The 13,458-nt window shown below is 46.7% G+C and overlaps 1 long non-coding RNA gene across 2 annotated transcripts; it reads left to right on the forward strand.

Annotated features, from left to right (window-relative positions):
* The first annotated feature begins 4,092 nt into the window (after window positions 1-4,092).
* LOC123641101 lies at window positions 4,093-8,782 on the forward strand. Of its 2 annotated transcripts, XR_006736219.1 has the most exons (3): window positions 4,093-4,340; window positions 7,711-8,589; window positions 8,699-8,782. It is a non-coding gene; the product is annotated as an uncharacterized LOC123641101 (long non-coding RNA). The 2 variants fall into 2 exon arrangements; XR_006736218.1 differs by lacking the exon at window positions 4,093-4,340 and having other exon boundaries at window positions 7,035-8,589.
* Window positions 8,783-13,458: the final 4,676 nt, after the last annotated feature.

Raw genomic sequence — 13,458 nt, forward strand, 5'->3', positions numbered from 1 at the left:
TTGGTCCTGAGGCTGATTTCTCTAACTGCTACGTCTTCTTCAAGTCTAGAAGCATCAAGGAGGCCTCAAAGCACCCGGGGACAGGCTGCATGTTTGGAGCCAGAGTACCCGACCAAGCCAGGCCAGGTCCTCTTCCAGTAGCCTCGAGAGGAGAGGCCAGACGCTGAGACCCAGAAGGCAACGACAGCCGACAGTCGTACAAGGAAAGTACCCGGAACCACTGGGGTGGATTCTTGTAAATTTCAGTTATATCTCCCGGGACGAGTCCTGGCTTGCTTTGATTGATTTTTTTGGCTTTCAAGTTGTAGCACATGGATTTCTGAATTTCAAAGCCCTCTAGCAAATATGCAAATGGTTTTAATTTGAGGTGTAACAGACAGGTGGAATTAACACTCTGAAGCCAGCACTTTCTTGGTAGTACCTGCCATGAAGCAGGTAACTCAAAAGCAAGATTATTTTTTTCTACACAAATCATCTGGGTCTCTTCCATCTGCTGGTCCTTTTAGGCTGTGGTGTTGAAGAGGGAAACATTTAAGGAGACTATTCTAAGAAGAAGAAACTTAATTTTCCTGCTTTTGAATGCGACATATTGTTTTGTGTGTGTCTTTAGCAGGAATGAGTTGGGGGCTGTGGCTTGGGTGGCCCCTGGGTCAGTCTTAGATCAGAGAGGAAGATGCCCCCCAACTCCAGGCCTCCCCCCAGGGCTTGTTTGGGTGCTTGTCTATTTTTCCCTTTTTCTCTAACTCCTCCTCAGGGGCTTTTTTGTGGGACACTCTGTTCCAACAGGGGAATGGAGCCTGACTAAATAACTGAGAGTAAGATAATGGGTAAAAGCATGAACTTCAGTGTCAGACCAATGTGGATTTAAATTTTGACTTTTTCCACTTCCTGCCTTGTGACTATAGACATTTCATTTAACCACCCTAAGACTTGGTTACCTGTAAGATGGATATAAAAACAGCACTGGCTTCATTTTGCTGGGATAAAAAACATAATTATGTAAATTGCACAGAACAGCACATAACACTTAAAAACTCTCTTATAGAATGTGTAGGGGTACAGGTTGAATGTCCCTTATTCAAATGCTTGGGACAAGAAGTGTTCCAGATTTCAGATTTTTTTTCAGATTTTGGAATGTTTGCATTATATTATACTTACTTTTTGAGCATCCCTAATTGGAAAATCTGAAATCCGAAGTGCTGAATGAGCATTTCCTTTGAGCAACGTGTTGGTGCTCAGAAAGTTTCAGATTTTTGGATTAGGGATATTCAACCAAAGGGGCTCTGGGAGAGAGGAGATTTACACATGAATAGAAAATGAGCTAAACAGATCCAAGCCAGTGTTCAATAAAATGCTAAGTTGAATGAGGCAGGTGATAAGAGGAACTGAAATGCAAGGAAGAGGGGTCACTCTGAGAAGTGAGGGGGGCCAGGCTTCACAGGCTGGGCCCTTCAAAGTGTACCATAGCTCTGGGAGGTGGACATATTTACCCCCGTTTTATTCACAAAAGGGCACTAAGGCTCAGAGACATGAAATAAGTCATCCAAGGTCATACAGCTAGAATTGGCCAGAGTTTGCATTTGAACCTGTGCAATGGAGGACAGGCTTGAGCTGACCTTGAAAGAAGGGTAGGGTTGCGAGGAGAAGAGGTAAAATGGGAGCCCTGTTCCTTGGCTTGTTTGCTTTATGGGGCTGTGGAACTGTGCCCCACTGGGAAGATATTAGGATTGCTGCCTGGGGCAAGAGAAGTCTCCCTTGGGACAGACTGCTGGGCTTGTCACACCCGACAGGCTGTGGGCCTCAGTGCCAGCCAGTTCTGGCAGGTGAAGACCACATATGGCTTTTGCCTTGCCACAGCCCAGCAATGAAACCTGATACCCACACTGGCCCCACAGGGTGCCAGGCATTTGCCTTCTTATCTAGCTGGGCACGTTCCTTGGTCAAGTGGCCACTTGAGTTACCTCTGTCAGGGCAGATCTACTTCAGGCTGTGTGTGCATTTGCATTGCTGCCTGTCTGGCGAGTTTTGCATTTTTGAAAGTCTGGCCTGGCTGTAGGGGGGTGGCATGAGGCTGTGCTGCCCAGGCTGCTTGCTGCTCTCCCATCCTGAGCTGCCAGAGGGAATTTCAGCTGAGTTTGAGCTGGTGGCAACTGTGCTTCACCTGATTGCTCAGAAAGGGGTGTGTGACTGTGACAAACCTTTGCCCCAAAACATCTCTGCTGGGCTGAAACGGAGCTTGAGGAGCGTTTACTTCAAATGTACTGCCTAGTTAGGAGCTGTGTCCCAGATGTGAGACCGTAGAAATCATAATGTGCAAATGTGTGCACGTTTCTCATCTGTTATGTCCAGGGCTTAGTAGAAAGAGAACACAGTGTGTGTCAGACACTCTGGGATTTAAACCACAGTTTGCCACCTGTATGAACTTGGGCAAGTTCCTTAACTTCTCTCTGTCCCCTTTCTCATGTCAGGGGGTTGCATCCCTTTACCTTTTCTTTCTCTGGCATGTGCTACATGACAGCCCTGGGGGGCTGCCATTATTGTGACTATCATCAAGGTGAGCAAACAAATGCAGATCTCTTAAGTGACTTGCTCAAGGTCACTGGTCCAAGAGACCCAGGGTGAGAATAAGGTGTTGCACCAGGATCAAGCCCTGCCTGCTAAAACCTCAGCCCAGTCCCCCTGGGACCCTCACAGGGGCGTTCTGAGCCAGCTATCCAGTTTGAGGCCTTGAGCCCTTTCTGACGTTCGGTCACTGTGTTTTTCCAAACTAAATTCCTAGTCTCTGGTGATACCAACTGGATATTTGCATAGTGTATCTCGGAGAACAATCTCAGGCCAAGATTCTGACGTTTTATGAGAAGTTGGCTAATCCTATGTGGCACCACTGGTCTGTTGCCATGGAGCAGATGGGGCAGCTTGACTGTTCAGGGGGTTGTAAAAATTCTCTGGACAGCTGTTGCTAAAAGGCTCTAAAATGAACTGCAAAGTGTCTCTATGGAGACCTTGTTTCACAGGGCAGGTCTGGCTTTATGAAAAGTCGCTGGAGAATGGGCCCAAAGTTTTGATTTTGATCATTTCAGCCTGAAATCAACTTTATTCTCAAAAACAGAGCCACCCAGCCTGCAGCTCTGGGGCCCCGTCAGATGAGCAGGCAGGGCTAGATCCTGGCGTAACACATGGTTCTTACCCTGGGTCTCTTGGACAAGCGGTCGTGGGCAACTCGCTGAAGCCATCTGCATTTGTTTGCTCATCACAACAGCAGCCACAATGCAGGGTTGGGTGTGAGGGTGGAGCACACTTAATTCAGGGGTCTCCTTTGGGTTTCAGAGAGTGGCATGACCCTTAAGGGTGGCAGACCTGTGGATCCAACAGGAATTTTGTTTTCCTCCGAAAATGAGGGTGAAACTCACGGTGGCTGGAGGAGATGCTGTAGCTTCTGTGGATGCATCCTTAGCGTTTTCTTCACGTGGTCTTGCACGTGTTGGCAGGAACACATGGACGCTGACTGACATGAGGTGCCAGGGAGGAAGAGGAAGAGGGGCTGCATGGTGAAGCACTCTAGGCCAGGAGGAGCAGACTTCTGCCAGTCAGTTTGCATGTAATCGGGGACCTCAGCTTAATTTTAACTTGTCTAGCTCTAAACACAGATAGTCACAGTCTCCGTTTGGGGAGAGGAAGTTGGAGAAAGAGAGGCAGGTAATGGTTGCACGAGTCAGGTCCAGAGCTGGAGATTTGACTGGCAGCTTTGGAGACTTCTGACTCAGGCTTAGGAGGAGCTGGCTGACCTCTTAGTTTCAGCCCTTCCCCCTCCCCCAGGACCCCAGTTTCATAGGCTACAGGTGAAAGGAATAGAGGACAAATATTTATCAAAGTTTTCCTTTAATAAAATGTCACTTGTTTGAGTCCTTTTGTTTTACTATAACAGAACACCCAAGACTGGGTAATTTGCAAAGAATGGACGTTTCTCACAGTTCTGGAGGCTGGGAAGTCCGAGATCACGGTGCCAGCAGGTTTGGTTGCCCGGGGAGGGCTGCTCTCTGCTTCCAAGATGGGGCCTTGATGCCGCAGCCTCCAGAGGGGAGCAACCCTGTGTCCTCACACGGTGGAGAGCAGAAGGGCAAGGGAGGGTCAACGGCTCTGGGCAAACCCCTTTATAAGGGCCCCTAATCCCCCTGCACAAGGGAGGAGCCCTCACGCCCTAATCGCCTCTTAAAAGCCCCACCTTTTAATGCTATCACATTGGCAGCACCTGAATGTGGAGGGGACACATTCAAACCGCAGCATAACCAGTTCTGCCCAAGCCATCGGCTTTCTCTGCGTATCTCCTCCTGGCCTTGGGGGTGAGTCGTTTCCTCTCCTGGGGAGTCAGGGACCTCCCCAGTGCCTGCTTTAGCATCCTCACGGATCTCTCTCCCTCTCTTTTAATCAGCATTCGTGATATATTCATGGAATAGAGTCCTTACTTCTTTTCTTTTCCTCTCTCTTTCCCTCATTCTCATTCTTTCGTCTCCCTCCCTTCCTTCCTTTAGCCTCCTCGACTTCTCTCTTCTTTCCTCTCTTCCTCCCAACTTTTCTTCTTTCTTTTTATACATCCATTTTCGTTCTTACCCTTCACAGTCTTGCTCCTTAATAAAACTGTGGGCTCCCTGAGGCCAGGGACCATGTCCTGAACATTTGTCCACATGGTTCTCGGTGAGGTTTTGACCTTCCTGGCCAGTGACCGTCCGTGGACACCAAGGCACCAAGGCACCTTGGCCTTTCCTGCCAAGCCCTCCTGGGGAGCGTTCTTTGAGCTGCCTGCTCTCTGGGTGGCTCTGGTGGGTGATGGTTGCTTTGTCTCTTTCCTGGATGGCTGGTTCTCAGCCTAGTGTTATCATCCACAACTGCTTGTTTTGGCTGTACAGACCCTTTTTCAAAGGGAAGAAGTGGTTTTGGATAGCAAGTAGGCGAGTCTAGGGCTCCCCCTTCTTTGCATGTCTTTATTCCCCTGCTGGCAGCAAGAATTCTTAGTGGCTGGAAAAACCAAATATGTCTCTGTGCCTTAAGTTTCTGATTCAGCCTGTCTGAAAAAAGAACAAAAACAAACAAAATCAAAAACGAATTCGCTAGCTACACTCATAGGATATTATTGCAGACAAATAAAATTACCCAGGCGTTAGGCTTGAAATCAGGGCTTTTTGATACTATGGGTTGTGACCACCATGCGAGATGCATGACAGTAGGGGACGAGAAGTCTCCATGGAAGGGCTGAATTGAAACCTCAATGTTAAATAGCTGATGCCCTTGGTGTCCTTGCTACATGCCGGGCAGTGGGCTCACTGCTTCATGTACATTCTTGTTGAGTCCTCCAACAACTGAAGGAGGCAAGCTGATGTTATTTATGTGCCCATTTTCTATATGAGAAAACTGAGGCTTAGGAAAGGCTAAGTAGTTTACCCAGGCTTACATACCTGGGGATTCAAACCTGGGAGGCACACTGGTTCTCATGCTCTTCTTAGCCCTTATATCATGCTACCTCCAAGAGGAAACCCATAGTTTTGAAGTTTTAGAAAGCTTTCAGGAATCAGGTCCTGGATTCCTGGAGTGAGGCACTCCAACCTAAACTGAGCTTGCAGATTAATAAATCATCACAAGAAGATTATTATGTTTGCCTTCATTTTATATGTTTGGGTCCATCAGACCAGTGGTTCCCAACATTTTTGGCACCAGGGACTGGTTTCACAGAAGACAATTTTTCCATGAATGGGTGGTAGGGGTGGGGGATGGGGGAGTGGGGGGTGGGGGTGCAGAGCACAGCCCCCTACCCAGGGGCTGGGGACCTCAGCATTAGACAAGCCCTACAAAAGTATACTATGTACTTCTGGACACCAATACTACCATCTGTGTTGCTGTTACCAGGTGAACAAGCATCTTAGTTGAGAACCAGTGACATCGGTACCAACTGGGAGCTTGTTAGAAATGCAGGGTCTCAGGCCCCACCCCAGACCCATTGAATCAGATTCTCCGCTTGAACAAGATCCCTAGGTGATCTGTGTGTGTGTGAGAATGTGAGCAGTGTTCACAGTCTTGGGGTGTGGCTGTGAGTAGTTGGGTTTTTCTCAGGAGTAGAAATAACTGAAAGCAGAGATAATGATTCACAATTTAGTCCCTCCTTTTTTTCTGTAGGAAATAACTTTTTATTATTTAAAAAACATTTTAACCACTCATGATGTAACTCATGACAATGACCAATTCATCAGAACTGATCATTTAAAAACACTTCTTTCACCCCCACATATTATCTCATTTAATGTTCACAAGACGCCAGTGAGGTGGGGTAAGTACTCTTCTTACCCTCATTTTACAGAAAAGGAAGCAAGGCATGGAGAGATTAAATAAATTTTCCAAGTTCAACACAGCAAGTAAAAACAATTTTTTTTAAAAACAGTAACATTTACCTGAAACCAAATACCTGGGCACACTTCAAAAGTACCTTATCCACTGAACATCATTTGTTTTCAGTCTAACACTTAGAGACTTTCTGAGTCACTCCACAGGATGAGGTCCTTAACGTACCTCAACAAAAGCATGTAGCCACCTGTGCACACTTATTAGCGAGAAGAACAAAAATAGCAACCACTTTTTAGTGCTTCTACTTAGTCAGTAGCACTTGTATTTGTATTTTTTCGTACTTCAATTCTTGCATCTCTTCTGATTTACTTTATAAAAGAGAATTGAGGTTTTTGTCAATAGGGACTGTGACTTAATCACCTTTCCACCAGCAGAGTGCTTGAGGCAGTGTTTTGTATACAGTAGTGGCACAATAAATGTTTATTAAATGTGGAACAGTCTAGCAAATCCAAGCTCTCTCCAAGAATGTTCTTTAAAGAAGCCTTTCCAGTTTTCTTTAGGGCATTTAAAATAATAGCTGAAAGGCATCATTTGAAACTGAGCTACACTGGAGCAGTTTCTTGTAGAGGCCAGGATTTGTCTGCTCAAAGCATCTTAGCTCCTTTTTCTAACTTCTGCAGAGCTTTCCAATTCAGTGGCGTAGCTCTGCAGCCTGGTCCCTAAGAGGCCATGGACTGGTACTAGTCTGCCCAGGGATTGGGGACCGCAGTAGTAGAGGATCTGGTACACAGCAGACACAAAATAACTGGGTGGCCCCATCTGCAGAGGTGATCACTTGAAGTCAGCAAAAACGTATTTTCTCCCAAAGTGTGGGACAGCATAGAAACCAGATAGGCAGGGAAGTCTTTTCCAAAGGAATGAAGAGGACCCTTCTCAGACTTCTGTGTCATCGATGGTGCTCTCACAGTCCCCATTCCTTCTCAGATGGTCTGGGCTGTGCAATGTGACCCGACTCCCTGGGATGACACCAACTATGACCTCTTTTCGATCAATGCAAGAAAAATAGAATTCCACAAGTTGTTCCTGGGATGAAACCATCTTTGAAGAGCTTTTCTGAATGAGGAGGTTTTAGTCCGTTGATTTGCATGCTTCCCATACTAAATTGAGGTCCAGAGAGGTTAAGGCACATGTCCAATGTCACAGAACAAAAAAGTGAAGGAACCAAGAAGCAAACCCAGGTCTGTCTGACTCCAGAGCTCTTAAGTCTTTGCTGTACTGCTTTGTGTGAAAATGGAGTCAGTGTCCGGGAAGTTGGATTCCCACTCTCTCTTCCTGCTGCCGGGAGGAGAATTGCAGAATGAACCCACCCTTCTCCTGCAGTGGGAGTGGGAGTGAATGCCAAGGCTCAGGTCCGCATGACCCACCAGACCAGGAGGCTCCCCACGTCCTCCACAGGTGGCCCCCTCCAGGTAAGCATTGAGCTCCCCTCCCCAGCCAGGGAGAGGCTGCGTGCCAGCACCAGGGGTGGCAAAATGGCTGCTCATGGAGCAGGGGTCCTCTTCCGCCATTCCAGCAGGAGAGGAGGCAAAGCCTTAGGCAAAGGCAGCCAAGCCCCTTGTAGCTTTGATCCTTCCTTTACCCCCTTGGGAAGTGTGGGGGACAGAGAAGACACTTCAGCCTTTTTAACCTCGGCTGCCAGGGAATGCTTAAAATTCTTGGAAGAGAAATTTAAAGGAGCCAACCACCCAGAGCCTCTTTAGCTGTCTATGTCTAGTTCTGCTTAATAAGCCAGCGGCAGCGGGGACAAGCTGCTCATGAATAGTCCTGCTCCTCAAACGCAACTCAGACTGGCTGTAGCGAGTGGGTGGACTGACAGAGGGAAGCTGCCTTGTGAGCTGAGAGTAGGGCCCAGGAGCCAAGTCAGAGGAGAGCCAGCTGGGGTTAGGAGATCCGAAGTTCTAACCTGCCACACCCATTCTGGACACCCTCAATCCACTGCAGCTTTCCTGGGCCCAGACTGAGGGTTTTTGATTTCAGGCAAAAGGTGGCGTGCAAAACGATTTGCTAAGACAGGCGAGATGCTCAGACTCAGAAGGGCTTGGGCTGGAACCATCCTGCTCTGTTCCCGAATGTGCCTTGTTCAACAGAGGGAGCAGCGCACGGCCCACGGTGTGCGGAGCAGGCTACTGCAGGAGGAAGAAACCTTTCTGTGGCTTACTTAGGAAAGAACATGAAAGGAAGACACTGAGCCCACAGAGAGTAAGTGAACTCTCCCACCTGCCTGGCTGAATGCTGCCATGGAGACGGGAGGAATGTTCCCGGGAGAGCATGGCGGGAAGTCATACTAACAAGTCTGATTTCTTCTTAGCCACTGGAAGTCCCTTTGCAACATGGAGCAAATAAAAGGAGCTACAAGGAGAGAGAGTCAAAGAATAAAAGAATTTCTACAAGATGCCAGACCCATGATCCCTCCAGGCCTAAATTCTCTGATAATAATAATGAACTTGGTAGGGAGAAGGGGTGTTCACTCTGTCGGCCAGGGCCTGTGTTTTTTATGAACTTTTTTTTAAAAATGTCTTTCAATAACCTTATGAGGTTGGAAGGGCAGCCAAAAGTTGTTTTGTGTTTGTCCCTTAAGGAGACCTCAAAAATTAGGCACGTGTCCCTTCTACCTCCTATCCCTGTCCCTAGAAATCAGTAGCACATTATTGGCCTGTAACCCACAAAGGAACACAGGTAACTTATGTACGGCAAAGGGCACTGGTCTAAGACAGTCCACGGCCTTCCCTGCCAAAAAATGAGCATGCCCTTGGGTAAGTCACTTTGCCACTCTGGACTCAATTTCCTTGCCTGTGAAATGAGGATTGGCTGGACTAGACCACTAGTTCTCAACCTTGACTGTGAATTAGGCTTTTCTGGGGAGTTTTAACAAAGTGGTAATTCTTATTGCATAGAAACACCCACCCCTACAATCCATAAATGCATACATGTAAAAATGGTGAAAACCGAATAAGATCTATAGTCTATTTAATAGCACTGTACCAATGTCGACTTCCTGATTTTGATATTGTCTTATAGTTATTTAAGGTGATAATCACCATTGGGGGAAGTTTGGTGAAAGTCACATAAAACTGTATGTATTATTCTACAACTTCGTGTAATTTCAAATAAAGAGTTAAAACAATTCTAAACCAGGTGCAGTGGCTCACACCTGTAATCCCGGAGACTTGGGAGGCTGAGGTGGGAGGATGGCTTGAGCCCAGGAGTTCAAGGTTACAGTGAACTATGATCACACCACTACACCCCAGCGTGGGTGTCGGAGCAAGACCCTGTCTCGAAATAAAAAAAAAATCCTAATGCCCAAATTCCACCCCGTTGGTCTGGGGCTTGGATATCAATGTTTTGTAAAACCTCCTCAGGTGATTGTAATGTGCAGCCGGGTTGAGAACCACTGAACAAGGTGATCTCGAGGTCCCTTTCCAACCCTAGAATATTATCAGTCAAATTTATCTAAATCCCTCTTGGAACTATTTACATGTTCAGCGTGTAGGAGTAAGACATTTTTAAGTTTATTACCCGCTGTATGAAAACTTTCTTGAATTTGTCCTGAAGTTACCCTTTCTTTGAGTGACCCAGGCTTGAGCCTCTTTCACTCTCAAACATTGTCATCCTCTAGCTCTGTGGTCCCCAACCCCCAGGCCAAAGACTGGTGGCCTGTTAGGAACTGGGCGGCACAGCGGAAGGGGAGCAGCAGCAGGGAAGCTTCATCTGTATTTACAGCCACTGCCCATGGCTCACATCACTGCCTGGGCTCCACCTCCTGTCAGATCAGCCGCAGTATTAGATTCTCGTAGGAGAGCGAACCCTACTGTAACTGTGCATGGGAAGGATCTAGGTTGCAGGCTCCTTATGAGAATCTAATGCCTGACGACCTGAGGTGGAGCCGAGGTGGTGATGCTAGCACTAGGGAGCAGCTGCAAATACAGATTATCATTAGCAGAGAGGTCTGACTGCACAATAAATGTAGTGCGCCTGAATCATCCTGAAACCATCCCCTCCACCACCACTCCCTACCCGCCCCCAGTCTGTGGAAAAATTGTCTTCCATGAAACCCGTCCCTGGTGCCAAAAAGGTTGGAGACTGCTGCTCTAGCTGCATCCTGGGGCAACTGCTTCTCCACTCAACCTCCCTTCCTCAGGACTCTGACCTTCCCCACGGCCCCGCTCGCTGGCTGCAAATCCCTTCCTAAGAGCCCACGACCACAAGTCCCAGCAATAAGATGCCACCAGTTCCATACGGGTCTCAGGAGAGAGGGGTGAACTGAGCAGGCCACGCTCCTCTTTAAAGCTTCTTCACTTCATTCCCTGCACTTCCACCCACAGCTCTGTGGTGTCCCAGACTCCCAAGAAGCCCACTTGAGGATGCACCCTAGTTCCTAGTCTAGCTCCCCACCCTCCAAAGAGAACACTTCCTTCTTTGCACAACCGCGATGCAATGCTTTACCCCACCCCCCTTTAGAGAAAGTGATGCCTACCCACAAACTGATCCCTCCCTTGGATTCACCCCTTTCCTCATCAGGGCAATCCTGGGACTTCAGTAACCCACAGCAGAACTCCCCTCAAAATCTGAGTTAATCGACCAAGAATTACACAACGGACCAGGGAGTGGGTGGCTTCAGTGGGACAGTCCCAGGTGAGCTTTGGCATTCCAGGTCCAGTCCTGACAGGTTAAGGAGCAGAGAGGTCTCCTCTTTCCTCCTCATTATCCAGGTGGCAGCTCATGGAGTGCACACACACACACACACACACACACACACACACACACACACTTTCACATTTCCCAAATAACGATGGTATGTCCCTATCCATATTAAGCAAGAGAAACTGTTTTCTAAAGTATGACCTAATGGACACAGATTTATGTCCTTAATAGGTTTAGTAGTTTATGATCATGCAAAACTGCATGGTCTCAGATTTGTTCATCTTCTAGCCCCTACCTGTTTCCAAGAGACCTATAGGAGTATAAGGAACGAGGCCAGTTACTCTGCCTTCAAAGTACAGAGACACTTGGTCCTGAATGGTGACCTCTGGCCATACTAAAATCGAGCCCCCAAGGCTCTGAGATACCCCACTGACCAAATGCCAGTTTTAGGCAGGGCATCTCCACGCCTCATCTGTAAGAGGAAGGGAGCCTGAGCAGACTCACCAGTGGGCTGCCCTGGAGGTTAGTTATACAGGCTTTGAGGACTGGGAAATGATGTAAATCCATGTTTATTTTAATTTACTTATTCATAATTTCATTGGCATTAACCCTAACTCTTTTTAGCCTTTTTCTAGACTGAATAATAATTTTTAAAAACATTTTCTATCAATAGGTAGCCTCCCTTTCCCTCCTCCCTCTCCTCAGTTGTCCTTATCTATCCATACCTTGCTCCCACATGTTCACCTGCAGGCTTAGGCCAGCTGCCAAGATGTCACGCTCTGGCCATTGCTTGAGGTGATAGTTTCTAAATGTTTACTGCCTTCAACTTTGTCTCATCTTATCTCTGTCAGCCTTCAAGAGTTGACCCCTAATTTAAGTTTCCCAATACTTTGAAAATCAGTCCATGCCCATCTTACCTGAAATTCTCAGAGTTTTAAATTTGTAAAATCGCATCCCCCTTTTAACTATGAATTTTGCATTTTGAAGGCAGGTATTAACATTTTGTTTTATTAATCTCTCTAATGGTTCTGAATAACAAAATTATTCCTCCTTTTAAACTTCCATTTATAATTTTATTCAATGCCTTTGTGGTATGAGGAACTGGCTACAGATATACACGTGACTATTAGGACAAAAAATCAAATTCCAAAAAAGATTATTCTTCCAGGTATTGGGGATTCAGACTGAAACATCAGATAACATGAGTTGGAGAACTTTTACCCTGATTTTATAACCTCGGGGAAGTTATGATATCTCTTCAAGCTTCAGTTTCATCATCTACAAAAATGAGGACGATAATATATACCTTGTGTGGTTTCTTGAGCATTAAATGTGATAATGCCCACAGAACTGGCCCACAGAGAGAGCTTAGTCCACACAAGCTATTATTATTGTGCTTTTAGGTCCTTCAAGGGAACAATTCAGACATTGAACATGTCAGTGTTCTTCAAGTGTACTTAGAGAACCATCTTTATCAGAATCAACTGAGGTACATTTAAAACATACAGGTGCCTGGGCTCCACCCCATACCTACCGAATCATGCTTTCTTCTACTAAGGCATCTGCATTCTACCCAATACCCTAGGTATATGCTGATGCATTTTAGATTGTCCCAGTGCTGCTGGTGATGTTTTCCCTGCCGCTATGGGTCCCTGAGCTGTCTTGTGTGAGTTGCAGCAACTAAGACTGGGTGGGCAGCATCTATCCACTTAGAAATGCATCAGGTGACCTGTTGGCCCAAATGTCTGGAAAGCTCTTAAAGACCATTTTGAGTTGGAGTCACACATTGTGATGCACAGTAGCTATATTTGCCCTTGTCTGACATTCCTTTATGAGTCCTTTTCTATACCAGATTTAGGCAAAAACTAGGGGCACGTGAAGAAAGAGTAAGAGATAAAGAGGTAGGAAAATGCTATTAGAGCTGCAAGAGAATTGATTCAGGAGGCAGAGGATCAGAATGGGGAATTAAAAAAAAAAGAATGGCATCCAGAAAGGGGATATGTCGGTGCCGACCACACTGGACATCTTCAGATTCTTTGCTCTTCATCCTTTGGGAACAGCTGCTGGGCTGGGGTGGAGAGTGTGAAGGGGATCTGGTCTGTGTGAATAGATACTTGTTGGCAACAGGCCAGTTTCAATTCAGTTTCAAGCCATTACAAATTAGTTTTATTGGCTTCTCTGAAAAGCAGCAATTGTTCTATTTCCCTGGCATAATTATCCCATGGGGCAGGCTGCAACTTGCCCTATTTGCCCAAGCCTTACTTGAGTCCCCAGGGAGGGGACAGTCAGACAGTGTAATTTTGAAAGCATATCCATCTCCTGATAGGAGGAAGCTCACTGTGGTGGTCGTTAGCTTCTTCCCTTGGGTCCCCAGAGTGTAGAACCTATAGTCTGGCAGTCCTTGTGCTCAGCATCTTTGTATCCTGT

The sequence above is a fragment of the Lemur catta genome, chromosome 7 (assembly GCF_020740605.2).
Source record: "Lemur catta isolate mLemCat1 chromosome 7, mLemCat1.pri, whole genome shotgun sequence".
Taxonomy (NCBI): domain Eukaryota; kingdom Metazoa; phylum Chordata; class Mammalia; order Primates; family Lemuridae; genus Lemur; species Lemur catta.